Raw genomic sequence first — 22683 nt, forward strand, 5'->3', positions numbered from 1 at the left:
CAACCTGTCTGTGTGGGCTTTCTCTGGGTGTTCCGGTTTCCTCTCAGTCCAAAGATGTGCAGGTCAGATGAATTAGCCATGCTAAATTAGGTGCATAGTGTGAGGTGCATTAGTTAGAGGGAAATGGGTTTGGGTGGGTTTCTCTTTGGAGGGTCAGTGTGGACTTGTAGGGCGAAGGGCTTGTTTCCACACTATGAGAATCTGATCTAATTATAGCCGAGCTCAACCTGGGGGATCTAATCTAACTGCTTCTTGAAAACATTCAATGTTTTGGCCTCAATCAGGTCCTATGGCACAGAATTCCACAGGCTCATCACTCCCTGGATGAGAAGATTCCTCCTCATCTCAGTCATAAGTGGCCGACCCTGCATCCTTAGGCTGGTTGCCTTTTTTCTGGACTCCCCGATCATCGGGAACAGCTGCCCTAAGTTTTTTTTATTCATTCATAGGATGAGGGCGTCACTAGTCAGGGAGCATATATTACTCATTCCTAATTGCCCAGAGGGCAGTTAAGAGTCAACCACATTCCAGTGGGACTGGAGTTACGTGTAGACCAGACCATGTAAAGATGGCAGTTTCCTTCCCTAAGGTACATGAGTGAACCAGATGGTTTTTCCTGACAATCAATTCATAATCGTGATCAGATTCTTAATTCCAGATTTTTATTGAATTCAAATTTCACCATCTGTCAAGACAGGATTCGAACCCAGTCCCCAGAACATTATCTGAGTCTCTCAGTTAACAGTTCAGCAATAATATCACTTGACCATTACCTCCCCATGTCAGAAATCCTGTTAGAGCTTTATAGATCGCTATGAGTTTTCCACACCTCCATTCTTTTAAACTGCAGCAAATACTATCCAGTTCAGATCCAATCAGCCTATTGAAGATCCTCTGGAATATTTCCAATGCAACTATATTCCGGGGAGACCAAAATATGTTCACAGTAATCCAGGTGTGGCCTCACTTGTATAGCTCAAGCAAGACTTCCCTATTGTTATACATCATCCCCTTGCAATGATGGCCATCATTCAAGTTGCCTTCTGAATTACATGTTGCACCGACATGCTGACTTTTTCTGATGCATGTAAATGAACACCTATATTCCCCTGCGCTGCAGTATTCTACAAATTCCCTTCATTTAAATAATATTTTACCTCTATTCTTCCTAACACGTGGACAACTTCACATTTTCCAAAATTGTATAACATCGGTGAATTTTTTTGCTCATTCACTTAGCCTAACCATATCCCTTTTGAGTCTAGATTAGAGTGTTACTGGAAAAGCACAGCAGGTCAGGCAGCATCCGAGGAGCAGGAAAATCGAAGTTTCGGGCAAAAGCCCTTCATCAGGAATGAAGGCAGTGAGCCTCCAGGGTGGAGAGATAAATGGGAGGAGGTTGGGGCTGGGAAGAAGGTAGCCAAGAGTACAATAGATGATGGAGGTGGAGATGAAGGTGATAGATCAGAGGGGAGGGTGGAGCAGATAGGTGGGAAGGGAGATTGGCAGGTAGGACAGGTCATGGGGACAGTGCTGAGCTGGAAGGTTGGAACTGGGATAAGGTAGGGGATGGGGAAATGGGGAAACTGGTGAAGTCCACATATCCCTTTAGACTCTGCATCATTCTTAAAACTTGCTCTCTCTCATTCAAGTCACATCTTTTTTGTATTTTTGATTGTGGACTGAAATGGGAAAAGATCCAGTTTAAAACACAGACTGCTGAAGGATTACTACAGTTTGTGAAAACAAGTAACCCTACATTCATCGTAAGTACTGGTTACACAGCGACTAGTTCAAGCAGTAGTCGATTTTCAAAGGAGCTGGACCAAGGGCTCTGTAGAACTGGAGTTCCTGTCAACAACCTTGTGATTGGTTCGCAGGGAGCTGAACAGCTTAGGGCTGTGAAGAAGGGGAGAAGCCCTAGGTGTCCATAGGCTCAGGAGATTTCTTTGTTCTCTGCAGTAGATATCATCTTAAACCCAAAGAAAGCCAGGTTATTTTTCCTTCAGCCGATGCTATAAGCTGTAACTTCTAGGAGTAAGTCAGAGACCTGTTCGAAGTATGAACCATTTGGAGAACGGAGATTGAGAAGCAGCGTTCTCATCAGCACAAGAATTCTCAGCAAATCCAGAGAACAGAAACCACTGAGCTGCTTTCCTAGTCTTTCTCTCCAGCCATAACATCCATTTTTTCCTTTCCTGCTATTATGAAGTGGTCGGTCAAATCCTTCTGTTCATCAAACCAAACTCCCAGCAAAGCTCGCCTCGTCTCAGATTCTGTTAAAATGGGAGTGACAGAGAACTCCCAAATTCTGTTCTGTACATCTCTATGACTCTTATGACTCCACAATTTAAAAATAACATCAATTTATTTATCTAACGCCAATAGTGAACATTAAACAAAAATTATTCACAAATCTAAGCCCACCCTTTCTCTTAACTGCTTACTATCTGACCCCAACTCTATAAAAATATGCAGTTCCAGTAAGACACTTATTAAAATTACATTAACTTAATCTCAAGACTACACTGTCTTTGTCTTCCCCGCCGTCTTCAAATTTCCTGCTGCTGATCCCCCTGGGTCGTTTTCTTTCTTTTCACTGTGAATAGGCTTTACATGAAAAGGTATCTTTGAGAGAGAGGTTTTTCTTCTGATTTCTTTAAGAGCACAGCGTTAGATGGCAGTTAACTCTCCTGACAGTTTCTCTCTCTTCAGCAGTTGCTCTCTGACCAATTTTCAAAATGCCTGTGTTCACCAACATTGGATCTTCTCATTGATTCAATGTTGGCAAAACAATAAATTCAAACTCAATTGGGTTTTAGTATCCTGGGGCATAATTTAAACTGATTGGTTAAATTCAAATTGTTGTCAAAACAGCCACCAAAACTCAGGTATCCATTTCACAGCCAAATGTTGAATATTTTGAATTTTCCAGTACACGCTAGGACTGCCATCCAATCGAAGGTGCTTGTCATCTCAGCTCAGAACAGCATTCACTCTCTCAATGGTGCGGTACACATCTACAACTTCATAACACTATCTTGTCTGTTTGTAGGTGTGTATCAGGAGGCATTTATGAAGGATTTTATAAGATGTTAGAGGTTTAACTGATGAGAGCTATATGCTGACAGTTCATAATTGTTTACTTGCAGCTAGAATCAATTCATTTGCAATAAATAGTCATTTTTAAGCACAGAAAATTGGTTCCACGCTTTCTGTCACTGTGTCCAAAAGTCAGGAAAATTGGGGAAATTCTACATAGTCATAAAAATATAACATAACAGGAATAACAGGGCTCAATCTCCAACATACTACCTTAAGTGGGTGATTGGAAACCCTCGAGATTCCAGCACTGATCTCTGCTGTTCACTAGTTACTGTTGGCCAAATAGAAATTGCTCTGTCCACATTACTCTATCAAACCACAACACCATGAGCTTTCATCTTGTGTAATCCGATATGTGACAACTTAATGAATACCTTTTGGAAATCCTAATACAACTTTTAAGTTACATACAAGGTTTCAAATACTTCCTCTTCATCAATTTTTAGCGTATCCAATATCTTAACTATCTCATTTCACAATGACTTTTCTCCATTTTGGGGTAGCACAGTGGTTAGCACTAATACCTCATCATGCCATGGGACCGGGTTCAATTCCACCCTTAGCCGACTGTCCATGTGGAGTTTGCACATTCTCCCCGTGTGTGTGTGTGTGGGTTTCTCCCACAGTCCAAAGATGTGCAGATTACCATGCTAAATTGTCCATAATGTCCAGGGATGTGCTGGCTAGGTGGATTAACCATGGGAAATGCAGGTTACAGGGATAGCGGGTGGGTCTAGGTGGATTGCTCTTTGGAGGATTGGCATGGACTTGATGGGCCAAACGGCCTGTTTCCACACTGTAGAGATTCTGTGATCTCAATTGATAAAGTCACATGCAAGGTATTCATTTCCTTAGTCATGAATTTCTATCCCTAATAAGTCTCACTCCTTTTACTATTTTTTAAATTACTTAATGCTGAAAGATGATGTTTGGATTTTCTTTTATGCTAGCAGACAAAATATCCCTCAATATATTTCTTATTTAAATTTCTCTCAAGAACAATCTATATTCAGTCTGCTTCTCAAGTTGAATTATCAGTTTGACACCACTTTTTCTGCTTTATTAGTCGGTATCTTGTTTGTCAAGGAGCTTTCCTTATCCTATCTTTGCACCTATTTGGGATGTACCACAACTGTATCCATATCATCTCCTTTTGAAAGGCAGCCCACTGTTCTCTGTGTTTTCTGGTAATCTTTGATATCAGTTTGCCAGAGTGAGGTTTGTTCCAACTGAAATTGGCCTAGCTCTGAATTTTTCTTATTCTGATTTGCTCCTTGTCCTTTTCCATGGCTAACCTAAACTTTATAGTACAATAATCACTGTCCCCTAAATGTTCACCCACTGATACTTAACTCACTTGACCCACCTCACTCAATGGGATTTATCACTGCTTGAACAACACAGACGGTCAATACATGGCACTACCAACTGCATGCATAATAACGAACAAAATCCAATCTAAGCTTCCGAGAATTCATGGAGTAATTTTTGCCAGCAATGAGCAGCAGGAGACTGTTACAGAAGTTTCAGTATTCACAGTTAAAGTGAGAGATCGCAGACTCTTGATCCTACAGTTAACAAAAGCTCTCCACCTCAACCTTCCCCTCTTATTTTACAGCTTCTATCAAATTTGCTCAATGACAACTATTTGCAAGATGTGATCAGTTTTTCAAAGGTTTGCAAACTTGCTTTCTGATCATACAGAGTGATAAGTTGTCACAATTAGAAGTTCGAATGTCTAAAAGCAGGCAAGGATGTGTACTGGAGTTCAGTTTTTCTTTGAAGATAAGATGCACAAACAAGAAATGCTTAATACACAAACTGTTACTCATAATAGATGCTTTCAAAAGGGAATGTAAAAGACAATTAGCCTCAAATGTCTGCAGGTTAGGAGGCGGAGTAGAAACAAAATCAGTGGGATAGGGAAATGCCAATCAGGAAACCTGCAGGCTATGACTTTGGACTTCTCACACCATCTAAAAAGTCAGACAGGTCCTTGATTCAACAGATCAACCAAAAAAACCAAAATGCTGAAAGTTGAGCCCAGATTAGTTGGGTTTGAAACCACACCCTCCTGATGCAGAGGTACAAGCACTCTGAACCTAGGCAGGCAAGTAAAAGCAAATGCATTAAATATTTATCTTTAGTTTCTCTGGGCTTTCACTGGAAATAGATATTGGCCATGCAAGTGTCAATTTCACCCACAAAACCCATCTCCATCCCTCTTCACCCACCCCCATGGATGAGAAACCAAAATACTTGCTAACTAGATGCCAAGATGAATAATTAGATGTGAGAGAGATACTAGAGGGCTACAGTCATAAGAATCATAATCAGCAATCAACTACATCAGGTCAAAAGAAAAGTGATGGAATATTTCAGGACCAAAGCGTGAAATTGACTTTAGTGATGAAGTTACAACCCTATGAGCTGTCAGTCTAATGAGACAGGGATACTGAAGGGAATAAAAAACTCACCTAGTGGTGCAGTATAAAGCATTTTAGTTATCAAGGTAAACTGAGAGCATTGGGAGTCCGCGGGGTCAAGGAACCCAAAACCACTCAAGGTAAGTGATTTCCCACACTAGATTTGATTATCTGGCTTCAGAGGAGGTGGTGAATATTATTTGAAACAAGATATCACAAGTGCATCTGATAGGCTGAGTGGGCCATAAAGTCTTTACTTATCTACATGTCCCTCTGCATTTTCATAGCACATTCCAAAAGAACACAGTAAGCCTACAAGTAGCTGAGGGGAATAAAAAGGAATTGCATGAGGTTTGATGTTAAGGGATAGGGAAATGCCAATCAGGAAACCTGCAGCTATGACTTTGGACTTCTCACACCATCTAAAAAGTCAGACAGGTCCTTGATTCAACAAATCAACCAAAAAAACCAAATGCTGAAAGTTGAGCCCAGATTAGTTGGGTTTGAAACCACACCCTCCTGATGCAGAGGTACAAGCACTCTGAACCTAGGCAGGCAAGTAAAAGCAAATGCATTAAATATTTATCTTTAGTTTAATTTCGCTATATATTGTGAAGGTCAGTAGACTTAATGGTACAACAGAAGAGTTCCCCTGTGTGAACTCTGCTCAGGATTAATTAAAAAAAGAGTAAGTCCAAAGCTATAATTGTGCACTGGAACAATGGGCGGTGCTAGGTTTCATATCTGTCATTGTAATCTCCACCTGCTCACCTCACTGTGAGGAAAGGCCTGCCATTGGACTAATCAACTTAAGCTAGGATGTTGCTGCAGATAACTATCTACCCACATAACACAGAATAAAACTTAAAGCTGACATTTTCCACTAAGATCACGGATATGTTTTTCCTACACAACTGCGTCATTTTTGTTGCACGGTGTAGAATTATTTGTGGAATTGACCAGAACCAGACCAACAAACATCCCACAGCATTTTTATAAATACTGTTCCCATGTCGTAAAACAGTTCAGTTGGAGCAGGGCCATGGTAGACTGCAGCAACATTACAAACCAGCACATATTACAATGCTTTGTGTTTACATAGTACCTTCAGCTGTGAGATTAAGTTGTTTTAGTTGTTGGACTGTGTACTGAAAGTGTTAAAAAAACTACCATAGTAATAAAAAGGAAAATAAAACAGGTGAAACTAAATGATGCATATGAGACAACATTATTGGAACAGAGTACAGACAAATTAGGTTGTGGGTTCGGGGGAACTCAGCACAGTAACAGCTTTGGACTGATCCAGCGACAGCTTAACACAGACCCTGTGAACAAAACTTTCCAAGAGCTGACTGAAATGTCTCTATCATCTTTGTCACCCATTTTGTCAAAACAACACAACTAAAACTACATTCAGAGACACTGAAGGAAATAATTTTAAAACAAAGGAAAGATAGAATTTAACCAATCTGCCAGTGAAATAAAGACCGTCCATTGCTTTGAGACAACATTGAGAAAAATTGATAGAAATCAAAAGTACAGTCAGAACAACTATCTATTTTTGTGGTCTGGACTGGTGATGTGTGTTTTGCCTGGTTATATTTTTTCCACACCCATAGTATTTGTGACAATTGTGTATCTGTGATATTTGTAAGTATATGCATATTTAGGGTAAAAAAAAGTTTAATAGTAATTTAGTAATTAATGGCCATCTTTATCATTTGTTAAAGTGCCTGCACTAATAGAATTACTTTTCCTTTTAACTTTGAAACCTGGTGTTTATTACTTTTGTGTTCCAAATTGCAGTCAGTGAGTCAGGTAAATTAAAATTTGTGACTTAATTACATTCATACACATTTATCATTCAATGTGGAATACTGGGGCTCAATTTTTTAAGTGCACTCCGCCCAAATGAATCATAACAAAATACAGTTAATCGATTTGCAAAAGTAATAGGTACAGCCTTGGGCTATTTGTAAATAAGGATAAGTATTTGGCTATCAATGTCTCAGAGATGGTTGTGGGTGAAGTGAGAACTGGCATGAATGAGTTCAGTTTGTGAGGTTGGAGATGCACACACAATACTGCAGAAACTGCATCTGAAGGTGACAAACGTCAGACGTGCTCAGCACAGGATCAATCAAAATACTTAGTGTACACCGCTAACTTCAACACGTGTGCGCGAGAGAGATGGGTGAGAGTGACCAAGAGAGGTGAGTGAGAGAGAGAGAGAGAGAGAGAGAGAGAGAGAGAGAGAGAGAGAGAGAGAGAGAGAGAGAGAGAGAGAGAGTGTAAGCGAGAAAGAGAGAGAAGTGAGAGAGAGAGAGAGAAGTGTGTGTGTGAGAGAGAGAGAGAGAGAGAGAGAGAGAGAGAGAGAGCGCGCAAGGGAAAGAGAGGGGGGAGAGAGAGAGAGAGAGAGAGAGAGAGAGAGAGAGACAAGAGTGAGCGAGAGTTGAGCATGGTTAAATTATGGAGAAACAGTTATAGAACATAGAACAATACAACACAGAACAGGCCCTTCGGCCCTCGATGTTGCGCCAACCTGTAAACTGTTCTAAGCTCATCCTCCTCCACTATCCCATTATCATCCATGTGATTATCCAAGGACTGTTTAAATCTCCCTAATATGGCTGAGTTAACTACATTGGCAGGCAGGGCATTCCACGCCCTTACCACTCTGAGTGAAGAATCTGCCTCTGACATCTGTCTTAAATCTATCACCCCCTCATACAAGCTGACATCATCATCCTAGGTAAAAAAAACGTCTCACTGTCTACCTGATCTAATCTTCTCATCACCTTAGCCGTCTTCTCTCCAATGAGAACAGACCCAAGTCTCAGCCTTTCCTCATAAGACCTTGCCTCCAGACCAGGCAACATCCTGGTAAATCTCCTCTGCACCTTTTCCAATGCTTCCACATCCTTCCTGTAATAGGACGACCAGAACTGTACACAATATTCCAAGTGTGGCCACACTAGCGTTTTGTATCGTTGCAGCATGACATTTTGGCTCCGGAACTCAATTAATAAAACCTAACACACCGTATGCCTCCTTAACAGCACTATCCACCTGGGTGGCAACTTTCAGGGATCTATGTACTTGGACTCCAAGATCCCTCTGCACATCCACACTACCAAGAATCTTTCCATTGACCTAGTATTCGGTCTACCTGTTATTTTCCCAAAGTGAATCACCTCACATTCATCTGCATTGAACTCCATTTGCCACCTCTCAGCCCAAATCTGCAGTTTATCCAAGTCCCCCGCAACATTCTCCCACGCTGTCCACTACTCCACAGAAGTAGGCCATTTGTCCCAATGAACATGTCCTGCATATTGCTTCCAGTTAGTGCCACATTCATCACGGTTTTCTTCCATAGCTCTGGAATCTTTTCAATACTGAATCTCTTTCCACCAACCTTACAGGCAATCCATTTCAGATCCTTAATATGCATAAAATGATTCCTTGTTTCTCGTCTGTTTTGCCCTCCAATTACCTCAAATCTTCTTCTGGTTATAACCCTCTCCCAACAGTGAACTGGTTTCCTTATTTATTGGACAAGGATTATGAATGCTTCTGAAGTCACAGATGAGGGGACAAAACTTTAAGAGGGCTTGTACTTGTTGAGCGTAATGCAATTTTATACAACACTAATGCTCCCTCAGGGTAAGGGCTGGTCCAGGACAGAAACAGCAGAGTAGCGAAAGCTGGAAGAGGTGAAAGATCAGAAGACAATACCTGAGGCTGTACCATTGCTTTAATGACCTTTCTGTCGTCATAAGTCAGAAGGAGTAACTTTTGCAACTCATCAGATAATGATGCAGTCCAAGCTCACTGGGAGCAAGACATGAACGAGTGGGGTTTAGGCAAGTAACATTCATACTGAGTGAGTCCCAGGCACTCAATCTTCAATCAGAGAAAATTTAACCATCTTCCCTTTACATTCAATAGTATAGTGTCCACCATTATATCAGGGCTGGGTGGGGAGACAGAGAAAAGAGAGAGAGAATGGAAGCCTAACTGCAGAAGGTACACAAACAATGCCTCCACAAAAATGTATTGGAGGCTGCAAATCCAACAGTGACTAGCCTCCCTCCTGACTTTCCACTGTTTATCAAGTGCAAATCAGGAGTGTTAGAATATTCTCCACTTGTCTGGATGTACACTTCCACCAATGAGAAGTGCTGGACTGACACCACATCCACCACTGTCATCATTCACTTTCCCCAATGTACAATGGCAGCAGTATCCACAAGATGCACTACCAGATCAGAGTCAGAGTCAAAGAGTGCGTTACTGGAAAAACAAAGCCGGTCAGGCAGCATCCAAGGAGGACAGTCGACTTTTTGAGCATAAGCTCTTCATCAGGAATATGGTGGGAGCAGCAAGGGGGCTGAGAGGTAAATGGAAGCAGGGGCGGGACTGGGGGAAAAGGTAGCTGGGAATGCAATAGGTAGAAGGTGGGGGGTGATGGTGATAAGTCGGAGCAGAGGGTGGAGCAGCTTGGTTGGGAAGGAAGATGGACAGGTTGGACAGTTCAAGAGGGCTGTGCGGAGTTGGACTGTTGGATCTGGGATAAGGTAGAAGGAGGGGAGAGGAGGAAACTGGTGAAATCCACATTGATCCTGGTGCGGTTGGAGGGTCTCAAGACAGAAGATGAGGCGGTATCCCTCCAGGTGTTGGGTAGGGAGAATTTGGCGGCGGTGGCGGAGGCGGCCCAGGGCTTGCATTTCCTTGGCGAAGGGGGAGGGGAAGTTGAAGTCCTCACTTACTACCAGATCAGCAATGCACTAAGGTTTCTGCAACTGCACTTACCAAATTTGTTAGTGTCTGATAGAACAAGTAACTACAAGCCCCTCTCCAACTTGCATGCCACTCTGACACTGCATTATATTGCCATTTCTTTGTTACGTCAAAATTCCTGGATGTCCACACTCAACAGCACTGCATTTATCATACTTTATAAACTGAAGAACAATAATGACTGATGTTAGGAATCAATGGAATAACATGTTGGAAACCAAGGCCTGCTAGTCCCAGAGTTGACATAGAAGTCCCTTTTTTTTAGAAAGAAACTTACAAAATTCTCAAGCTGCCGGAGTTTCAGAGCACATTGATTGAAAGCAAGGGCCATGTTTCTATGCTTAAATACTACTACTTACAGGTAATTAGATTCTAGCCCAAGTAAATCATTAAACTAAGTAAACTCGACAAATTAAAACTCAACCCCTTTTAAACTCTCCCATACACACACACACATGCAGGAGAAAGAAACAACAAGACAGAAAACTGGAAAAATAACAGCTCTGTGGTCTTTATTCACAAGATCTATTGGGTTGGCTCTTGCTGATCCAAAGAGTTCTCCATTGCCTTTTTCTGGATGCCTCTGCTGGTTCGCACTTTTTCCACTTCTTACATTTCTGACTTATCCAATTCAAAGTCACAACTTACAGAATTTGCTGAAGGAAACATAAGCTGGCTTTCTTCAGGATTGAAGTGGCTTACTGCAGAGAACTATACGTGTGCATGTAGATCTGCTGGCTTCTCTTCTGGTCTGACTAGCTTCTCTGTCTTATTCACAGCTCAAGCTATTCAGCTCTCTGACAAGCAATTGCATCGCTGTTAGAAGTTGGTTATCTTTATGATTTGCAATCGGTACCGGGTTCACAAACCAATCAATCAATCAGCCTCACTTGTAAACAACCCCTTAACTGCACATTGCTGGAACCAACATTTATACCATTAGGATTCACAACCAATATGTTTTTAAAACATGCATCTATTCCTGTAAATACCTGGTTTTCTAAACATTTCTTTCTTATTTCAGTCCATGATTTTAAAAAACACAAAATAAAAGACACTGAGTTGACACTGATCTTTGACACTGATATATGAAGGGTCATCCCAGTGCTTTGGAACAGCTGTTTTACTACATTAGGCATCTGTAACAGGTCTTGCTGCAGATTTTACACATGGACAGAGTAAGGGCTTTGATGAACATGGTTTTACAATGGAAACTTGGTAAAGCTGCTGCAATCAAGAGTAATGCTGGAATATTACCAATAATTTCCACAGTCCCTTTACTGAACAGACTTTGCTAGGAGTTGGTATTTTATAAAGTAAATCATGCACATTAAGTGCATTAAGTGTCTGCGTTGTTGAATATTTCAGGTCCAGACAAGCCCCGTGCTAAGGCTCGAGCCCAGGAATTAAATTCACGCTTAAGGCAGCTTTGAGAGATTGTTTCATGAATAGTTGTTCAAAAAAAAAGCACTGTCTGCTGGGTCAGAAGAACATAAGTAATCCAACTGCAATGTTTGAAGCACAGTGGAAAGTTTTGTTCGCTGACACTCCTCCCCCAACTAACAGATTATTAGGCCATTCTTCACAATGCAGTTGAAAAAGGATTCTGTTGTGAACTAATGGAATGTCTGGTACACACAAACATAGTCAGTAATTCAAAAACAATTCACTGGCGACAATCTTGTGATGTATTTTGGATGTCCTGGGGAATGAGAGATTCTTGAACCCGAGTTTCATTCTCCTCTCAGTTCCTTTCTCCTCTTAGTTCACTTTTTTTTAAATGAAAAGACACAGTGAATGAGAAAGGTTGGGCTGGACAGCCAGGGCAGCCTGTCCTGCCTCAAACCATAGGAACACCTTTTTGGCAAGTTAGGCATCATTTGTGGTAAACTGCCAATAAAAATGGGGGAAAATACGAATGTTCACAGAATATGATGAAAGTGATCAAAGCAAACTATTGTTCCAAGTGCTCAACTTCTTGAAGCCAATATTATGCCAGGGTCTAAATGTAGTTTCAGCTGTCTCAATTCACAGCATGTATGGTATTTAGCACTGTGTTACTCAGGCAAATGTTTCTGTGTACTTCAGAAACAAACACAAATTGCTGGAAAAGCTCAGCAGGTCTGGCAGCATCTGTACAGAGAATTCAGAGTTAATGTTTCAGGTCTGGTGATCTTTCCTCAGAACTGATAGTAACTAGAAAAATTTTGTTTTTTTATGCAGCAGAGAGAGTCGGGGGTGGGTGTAGGAGTAAACAATAGGTGGGGATACAGCCCAAAGAAAGAAGAACAGTTGGACAGACAAAGGAGTTGGTAACAATCTGACCAGGACGGTGAATAGCCATTAATGGAAACTGTCAGTGGCTAACAATGGGTTGTGTGTAATAGTAGACTACGATCACAAGTCAAAAGAAGTGGCACTGGAAAAGCACACCCGGTCAGTCGACATTTCAAGTTTTAGCCCTTCATCAACAACATTGGAATGGGGGGGGTGCTCCGGTTTCCTCCCATAGTCCAAAGAAATGCTGGTTAGGTGAATTGGCCATGCTAAATTGCCCACAGTGTTCAGGGATGTGCAGGCTAGATGCATTAGGGGAAATATAGAGTGTAGGGAAATGGGTCTGGGTGGGATACTCTTTGCAGGGTTAGTATGGACTTGTTAGGCCAAATGGCCCCTTTCCACACTGCAGAGATTCTAACTCTATGTCCTAGCCCCCATCCCTTCATACCAGGCCTCATGATCCCAGTCTCTGCTTTGTTTCCCCAATGTACATTGTGAGCAGCAAGTGCAGTGTGTGATTTGCAGGTAAAGTGGTGCTTCACCTGGAAGGTATTTTTGGGCCTTTGGATACGGAGGATGGAGGTGGTGAATGGTCAGGTGCTTACACCTTCCTTGATTGCAAGGGAAGGTGCCTGTTGGAGGGGCGGTTGGGAGTGAAGGACGAGTTGACCAGGGTGTTCCGGAGGGAACAGTTTCTGCAGCAAATGGACAAGGGAGGGGAGGGGAATGTGTGCCTGGTGATGGTATCTCATTGGAGGTGACAGAAATGGCAGCTAATGATTTCCTGGATATGGATGCTGGTGGGATGGTAGGTAAGGACATGGGGAGCCCTATTGCTTTTCCAAGAAGGAGGAGCGGGGGTGAGGGCCAAAGTGCGGGAGATGAGTCAGACCTGGTTGAGGGCCTTGTCAACAAAGATGTTGGGGAATCCTTGGTTGAAGAAGAAGGTGGACATTTCGGGGGCTGCCTTATCAAAGTTGGCATCAACGGAACACGCAGTGGAGATGGAGGAACTGAGAGAATGGAATATAGTCTTTACAGGAAAGCAGGGTGCGAGGATGTACAGTCAGTGTTTCTGTGTACGTAATGCTCATAGTAAAATGAACAGTTTACTAAATTCAACAAATTCTAGGAATTTTGGATAATGTACAAATGCATTTACAAGGGTAAACACAGTCATGAATATTAAAAAACACCAATAAATTCAGTAAGGAATTCAGGAAAAATCTCTTTCCTCAGTGGTCAGTATGTGGAAGTTGCTGTGATATTTAGTTGTGGAGGCAAACAGCACATCTGAAAATAGGAATAGGATGAAGCCATTCAGCCCATCAAACCTGCCCCACCATTTAATATGGCCACAGCTCATTGAACATTTCAATGTCTTATACCCATCCCAATCCCATAACCTAGTACAACACTGGTAATCAGCAATCTCTATTTTCAACATACTCAAAGACTGAGCCTCCATAGTCATCTGTGGTAGAAACTTTCAAGGGTTCACAACAATAAGTAAAATCATTTCTCCTCATCTTAGATCTAAGTACAACCCCTTTATTTCCAAATTATGTCCCCAAACAGGGGAAATTTATATCTGCATTAATCCCTTTAAGCATTTTGTAGGTTTTAATAAGATCACCTCTCAACTGTTTTGAAGCTCCGGGTAAACCAGGCATGCATTCTCCGATCTCTCTTCACAGGTGAGTCCTACCATCTCAGAAAAAGGTCACATGAACTGCAGACCTACTCCAAGTGTAGTCTGTCTAAGCTTATATATAACTGAAGCAAGACTTCACTATGACTGCATTCAAATCCACATTCAATGAAGGCTAACATTCTACAGTCTTCAGTGATCTATTGACAAGGATAGCCAAGTCCTTTTGCACGTTTACACTTTCCAACTTAGAGTCATACGCTCACAGAGATGTACAGCACGGAAACATACCCTTCAGTCCAACTTGTCCGTGCCAACATCTCCCAACCTAATCTAGTCCCACCTGCCAGCACCTGGCCAGCTTCCCTTTAAACCCTTCCTACTCATATACCCATCTAGATGCCTCTTAAATGTTGCAATTATACCAGCCTCCACCACTTCCGCTGGCAGACCATTCCATACACATACCATCCTCCCTTAGGTGTCTATTTTATCTTTCCCCTCTCACCCTAAACCTGTGCCCTCTAGTTCTGACTCCCCCATCCCAGGTAAGAGATTTTGTCTACTTACCCTATCCATACCCCTCTATAAGGTCACCCCTCAGCCTCTGACACTCCAGGAAAAACAGCCCTAGTTTATTCAACCTCTCCCTGTAGCTCAAATCCTCTAACCCTGGCAACATCCTTGTAAATTTTTTCTGAACCCTTTCAAGTTTCACAACATCCTTCCAATAGGAAGGAGACCAGAATTGCAAGCAATATTCCAACAGTGGCGTAACCAAAGTCCTGTACAGCCACAACATGACCTTCCAACTCCTGTACTCAATACTCTGACCAATAAAGAAAAGCATACCAAATGCCTTCTTCACTATCCTACCTACCTGCGACTCCACTTTCAAGGAGCTATGAACCTGCACTCCAAGGTCTCTTTGTTCAGCAACACTCCCTAGGACCTTACCATTAAGTGTATAAGTACTGCTAAGATTTGCTTTCCCAAAATGCAGCACCATACATTTATCTAAACTAAACTCCACCTGCCACTCCTCAGCCCATTGACCCATCTGATCAAGATCCCATTGCAATCTGAGGTAACATTCGCTGTCCACTACACATCCAATTTTGGTGTCATCTACAAACTTTCTAACTATACCTCTTAAGCTCCCATCCAAATCATTTATAGAAATGAAGAAAGGTAGTGGACCCAGCACCGATCCTTGTGGCACTCCACTGGTCACAGGCTTCCAATCTGAAAAACAACCCTCCACCATCAGCCAGTTCTGTATCCAAATGGCTAGTTCTCCCTCTATTCCATGTGATCTAATCTTGCTAATCAATCTCCCATGGGGAACCTTGTTGATCGCCTTACTGAAGTCCATTTAGATCACATCTACCACTCTGCCCTCATCAATCCTCTTTGTTATTTCCTCAAAAAACTCAATCAAGTTTGTGAGACATGATTTCCCATGCACAAAGTCATGTTGACTATCCCTAATCAGTCCTTGCCTTTCCAAATACATGTACATCCTGTTCCTCAGGATTCCCTCCAACAACTTGCCCACCACCGAGGTCAGGCTCATTGGTCTATAGTTCCCTGGCTTGTCCTTAAAACCCTTCTTAAACAGTGGCACCACATTAGCCAATCTCAAGTCTCCCGGCACATCAACCTGTGACTATTGATGATACAAATATCTCAGCAAGAGGCCCAGCAATCACTTCTCTAGCTTCCTATAGAGTTCAAGGGTACACCTGATCAGGTCCTGGGGCTTTATCCACTTCAAGACATCCAGTACTTCCTCCTCTATAATATGGACATTTTTCAAGATGTCACCATCCATTTGCCTACATTCTATATCTTCCATGTCTTTTTCCACAATAAACAGTAAATATCTCCCCCATCTCTTGCTGCTTCACACAAAGGCTGCCTTGCAGACCTTTGAGGGGCCCTATTCACTCCCTCGTTACCCTTTTATCCTTAATGTATTTGTACAAACCCTTTGGATTCTCCTCAACTCTATTTGCCTAAGCTATCTCATGTCCCCTTTTTTCCCTCCTGAGTTGCTTCTTAAATAAACTCGTACTGCTTTTATACTCTAAGGATTCACTCGATCTATCCTGTCTATAGCTGACATATGCTTTCTTCTTTTTCTTAACCAAACCCTCAATTTCTTTAGTCATCCAGCATTCCCTATACCCATCAGCATTTCCTTTCACCCCAACAGGAATATTCTGTCTTTGGACTCTCGTTATCTCATTTCTGAAGGCTTCCCATTTTCCAACCTGCGAACATCTGCCTCCAATCAGCTTTTGAAAGTTCTTGCCTAATACCGTCAAAATTGGCCTTTCTCCAATTTAGAACTTCAACTTTTAGATCTGGTCTATCCTTTTTCATCACTATTTTAAAACTAATAGAATTATGGTCGCTGGCCCCAAAGTGCTCCCCCACTAACACCTCAAGTCACCTGTCCTGCCTTATTTCCCAAGAGTAGGTCAAGTTTTGCACCTTCTCTAGTAGATACATCCACATATTGAATCGGAAAATGTTCTTGTACATGCTTTTAACAAATTCGTCTCCATCTAAACCCTTAACACTATGGCAGTCCAGTCTATGTTTGGAAAGTTAAAATCCCCTACCATAACTAGCCTATTTTTTTTTACAGATAAATGAGATCTCCTTACAAATTTGTTTCTCAATTTCCCTCTGACTATTAGGGAGTCTATAATAGAATCCCAATAAGATGATTATCCCTTTCTTATTTCTCAGTTCCACCCAAGTAACTTCCCTGGATGTATTTCTGGGAATATCCTCCCTCAGTACAGCTGTAACGCTATCCCTTCTCAAAAATGTCACTCCCCCTCCTCTCTTGCCTCCCTTTCTGTCGTTCCTGGATCATTAAGCTGCCAATCCTGTCTATCCCAGTCCCATGTTCCTAACCATGCCCATAGTTCATCTGCCTTCACTGTTAGGCCACTTGCATTGAAATAAATGCAGTTTAATTTATCAGTCCTACCTTGTTCTCTGCTTTGTTCCTGCCTGCCCTGACTGTTTGAGTTGCTTCTTTTCTCAATTGTACCAGTCTCAGATTGATCTCTTACCTCACTATCTCTGTAGGTTCCCCCCTTGTTTGAAATGGGGATAGCTACAGAAGACTCCTGCACGACCTGCCTACCTCTCTTACCTCTCCTGGAATTAACCCATCTTTCTGCCTGTATCTGTGACTTTTCTCCCTTCTTATAACTGCCATCCATCACACCCCCTTGCTCTTGTAAATTCCTCATTACCTCTAACTGTTGCTCCAACCTATCCATTCTACCCGATTGGATTTACAACCAACGGCATTTATTGCAGATATAATCCTCAGTAACACGTAAACGCTCCCTAAACACACTCATCCGACAAGAGGAGCATCTCACTCTACTAAGGGGCATTTTTGCTTCTTCCAATCTGCAGACCCAGAAAATAGCCCATCTTGCCATTTAAGAAATACTCTGTACATCGGTTTCTGCTACCAAAGTGGACAGCCTCTCACTTTTCCATGTTATATTCAATTTTCCATATTTTTACTTATTTAACACACTTGTTCAAATTCTGCTAAAGCCACTTTATATCAACCTGACAATGCACATCCCTCTTTAGCTTTGTACCATTTGCAAACTTGGAGATGTTATATTTGGTCCCCATTGCCAAATCATTGATAAATATTTGTATGTAGTGGACAGCGGGTCCCAAGTACTCGCCCTTGTGATATCCCACTCAACACAGCTTGCCAATGCCAGAATGACCCATATTTTCCTTCTCGGTTTTCTATCTGTTGCCCAATCATTAATCTATGCCAGGACATTGCTTCCTATCCTGTATGTTTTAATTTTTCTCAGCAGCCTCCTAATGCAGACTTTATCAAAAGCTTTCTGAAAATCCAAGCATATCACATCCAGCAGATCTCCTTTAACAATTTTGTTAGTAACATAATCAAAATCTCCCAACAGTTCATTAGAGATGATTTCCCATTCACACATCTATGGCTGATTATGCCCAATCAGACCATTATCAACCAGATGTCGACTTGTTCTATCTTTTATAATAGATTTTGTAATTTTCCCTATCACTGACATAAAGCAGTTGACAGTCCTCTACTTTCTTTTTCAATCCCTTCTAAAATAGTGGAGTGACATTTACTCCTTTCCATTCAGCAGGAATCTTTCCAGAATCTACAGAATTTTGGAAGACAATCATCAATGCATTGAATATTTCTACATGTTCAGCTCATTGGGATGAAGACAATCAGACCCTGAGCATTTAAACTTGAGCCCTGTTAATTGATCCTGTACAATCTTTTTCTATATTTCCTTAAACTCCTCATTCTCCCTAGCCACTGGAACTCTACATCTGGAAAATTGTTTGTGCCCTCTGCGGTGAAAAGAGAGATTTAAATGTAAGCGAGATAAGTGGTAGTGAAAGGAATATAAGGATAGACTGCTAATGTGAGATAAAGCAAGATGGAAAGAAGTCTAAAGACCATAAGATGTAGGAGCAGTACGCCATTCAACCTAGCCGTTCAATGACATCATGACTGACTTGATAATCCTCAACTCCACTTTTGCTTATAACACTTGCCTGTACATCTTAGTCTCGAATATATTTAATAACCCAGCCTTGAGAATCATCGGCAATAAACTGATCCACAAATTCATGACCCTCAAAAGAAGAAATTCCTCATCTGTCTTAAATATTTACTGAAATTCTGCCCTCTGGTCCCAAACTCTCCCACAAGAAAAAACAGCCTCTCCATATCTACACTGTCAAGTCCCCAAAAAGCCTTGCATATTTCAATAAGATCGCCTCTCATTCCAATGCATGTAGGCTCAAGTAGTCAACCTCTCCTCATAAGACAGCACCTCCATACCTGGTGTCAGCCTATGAAATCATGGACTGCCAGCATATCTTTACTTCAATAAAGGCACCCAAACTATTTACAGTATTCCAGTTGTGTTCTGACTAGTGTTTTATATACTTTCAGCAAAATCTCCCTAATTTTACACTCCATTCCCTTTGAAATGAATGCCAACATTTCATTTGCCTTCGATATGACCTGCTGAACTTGGATGCTAAGTTTTTGTGATTCATGCACAAGGATTCCCAAATCCCTCTCTATCACTTTCTGCAGTCTTTCCCCATTTAAACAATACTGAGCTCCTGTATTCTTCCTGCCAAAGTGCATTATCTCACATTTCTCTGCATATATTCCATCTGAAAAATTTCTGCTCATTCACTGATCTCCCTCACGTGGAGCATAAACACTGGCCTAGGCCCATTGGGTTGAATGGCTTGCTTCTGTGCTGTACAAACCTGATAAACTTTCTGTGCTTGCACTCCTTGCTCTTTTCAACTGCATGAAAGTTCTGCATTTCTACTGCATCACAGGCAAGAGGAAAAAGCTTGTATTAAAAAAGTGATTTTTATCAGCATCTCAAACAGTACGGCAACTCGGAGAAGTAAGTGGCTAAGAGAGATGGCTTAACAATAACAACTTGAGGTACAAAAGGACGGCTAGAGTATAAGCAGCTGCAAGAATCTAAGTCGAGACAGATGGTTAGACAGAGTCAAAGTGCAGTTAAACAGTCCTCACATCAGAGAAGTCCATACCCAATTGTGCTTTTTAAATATTAGGCCATAATAAATGTTAGGTTTCACCATTTTTTGCGTACCAGAATGCTGAAAGGCTGAGCTGATCATGTCACAACAAGGGAGACAGGTATCTGAGAGCCTAATGATTTCTGCAAGTAACTGTACATCTCCTTAACCAAAGCAGAAAATTAGATTTCAAAATTAATATCACAGGTGCAGAAAACAGAAATTGCAGTGGTGAACATAAAATCAAATCAGGCACAAAAACAAACAAAGAAAAAACATTGACAGAAAAAGAGGTGGAGAGGAAAAAGAAACAAACATTTAGAACAAAACGAACCTTCCAGCTCAGTGTGCAAACCTACATCCAGAACTTCAACGTGAGCTACAAACCTTCTTAAAACTCACTAACTTAGAACTTTTTTTTAAAATGTGAGTATTGATGTATGAAGTACTGCTGTGAAGATACAACCAATGGCTGTGTAAATGAGCAAAGAATTGAAATAAGACTGATAATTTGACTGGATCTTTTACTCCATTTTTCTGTCCTTTCTCGTAGAACTTAGACTTATACTTTTCAAAGGTATCTTCAGATAAAAATCAAGGTTTGGGGAAGCAATATCAAACTAACTTGTATGACTGTGGGAAACCAACATTACACTGTCCTGCAGCTGCTATCTTCTTGGCACTGGAGGTCAGTACAGAAAAGACAGGCCTGACTTGAAGTGTGTGGGACAGCCACATACTTATTATCAATATAAAACAAAGTACATTTTTCAATGAGCAAAAAAAAACAAATATTAAGTGTGTTTCTTCAGTTATTCAAATAACTGAACTATTGTAATTCTTTCAACTGTCAGTTTCCTGTAAAATTGTCCGTTTCCTGCAATTATACATCATGCTTTATTCTGTCATATCATTTTCAGCCACCCAACAATATTTGGCAGTCCTGAGAATAGGCCACCGACCCTGTTCGAGTTTCAATTTTCAACGCATCTCGACAAATTAGTGTTTAGATAAAGTCTTAGCTTTCATCCATCCTTGTTCCAAACATTGGCCATGCTATGAACAATCTTTCTCTGCTGTCTCTTTCACAGAAAGGCCAGTCCACATTTTGATATTGTGCACCCACGTCATTTTGAGGTTTTGTTGTATACAGTATCCAGGTGCTACACCTTGTATAATTTGTTTCTCAAAACACTTCCATTCTGCTTGCGTCAACTACCCAAAATATCTGCCTCCTCCTGAAATCACTATCTGAAGCAAATTTCTTTTAAGACCAGCTTTCTGAGGAACCTGCTCACTTGTCTGCCCATAGCGCACAAAGTAGTCCTTTCATCTTAAAAATCTCTTATTAGAGCCCGATGACACATCATGGTCCAGCCTTCTCAACTGCATAGAGTCACCGGCCACATAAGCACATTCAGAAAACAAACTTCCATTGCAATAGACATGCTGTGACGACTCTATCATCTTCAGTGCTCACAACGCTACCATTTTATGATTAATAAATTATTAGAAATTGTTTCTACTAGTTAAACTTGAGGGTCAGAACCATAAAGGGACAGATTTTAAGAAGATTGTAAAAGAAAAGTTGACGCAAGGAAAATATTTTTATGCAATGAACTGATTAGGATTTTGAATCCACTGCTCTATAGGGATGCAAATTCCAGAGTAACTTTAGAAGGAAACTAGATAAATACTTCAAGGATAAGGAATTGCAGAGGCAGGATGAAAAAGCTGTGGAATGGGACAAACTGGACTCGTGGAATAGCCCAAATGGCCTGCTGTGCTGTATTATCCAGTGATATTTCGAGAAATTAATACCTGAAAGTTCACACTTTTAATAATTAATGCTCCGCGCTATTTGCAGCACATCCTATTAAAAGGGTACTTCCACTCAAAATAACAAGACTAAACTGGTAAGTTTGGTTCTACCCACCATGCAAAAAAAAAGCAGCTTTGTGCCATTCTGTGCATTTCAATGATATGCACTTGACAGCACTGCAAACCGAAACCCTTGGACATTGGTGTCAGTCCCTTGACTGAAACAGCTGTACCACTTCTGCTGAAATAATTTTGGTCACCAGTAGTCTCAAGGTCTTAATAGCAAAATGTGGACTATTACATTTTGGGGAAAATGCACATGCACATTACTGAATAACTTCAGCATGAAACACATTGTGCAGTTACTCTGGTCAGCAGGCATTTGCACAGATTCTAATATGTTTGAATGGTGCTTCTCTTTGTTCTTAAAACATGCATTATGTCATCGTCTTCCTTGCAGAATGATTAAAAAAAAGTCAGCTTCATTGACTGATCTCAGGAAACTCACAGCAGAAGTGCATCAATCTCCTCAAATCAGCATGTGAAGTCTGGCCCAGCAATAGTTACATATAACCTGACAAAAGCCTTGGTTTTAGCACTGGACAACTGACCCAAACCGAGGGAAGAAGTATTTTGAGAAGTGTGGCTTCACAAAGAGTCTGGAAATGGGCGGGCTAGAGATTACCCATATAGAGTCATCTCCTCTAATTAACAATCAAACTCTGGTAAAGTGCATTTTGGTGAAGACAGGATCAATCTTGGCCAGCATATTCCCCATGCTCATACAGTTGATCAACTTCGAGCCATTAAAATCACTAATCTTTTCAATCTGTTAATCCAGCTGCTCTCAATCACAGGGGAATGGGAAAAGTGAGATTCCTGCTCACGTTTGCTTTCAAATGATTCCTATTCATGGTTGACTCTTGATCAATAGGGCAACAAAAAAAATTACCTGGAAAGGTTAGGAAC

At 41.2% G+C, this 22683-nt stretch overlaps 1 protein-coding gene across 7 annotated transcripts in view; it reads right to left on the reverse strand.

Annotated features, from left to right (window-relative positions):
• Window positions 1-22683, reverse strand: part of thap4 (THAP domain containing 4) — a 107009-nt gene that overhangs the window by 41876 nt on the left and 42450 nt on the right. The gene's annotated exons all lie outside the window — the stretch shown is intronic.

This window comes from Chiloscyllium punctatum, chromosome 6, assembly GCF_047496795.1.
Source record: "Chiloscyllium punctatum isolate Juve2018m chromosome 6, sChiPun1.3, whole genome shotgun sequence".
NCBI lineage: Eukaryota > Metazoa > Chordata > Chondrichthyes > Orectolobiformes > Hemiscylliidae > Chiloscyllium > Chiloscyllium punctatum.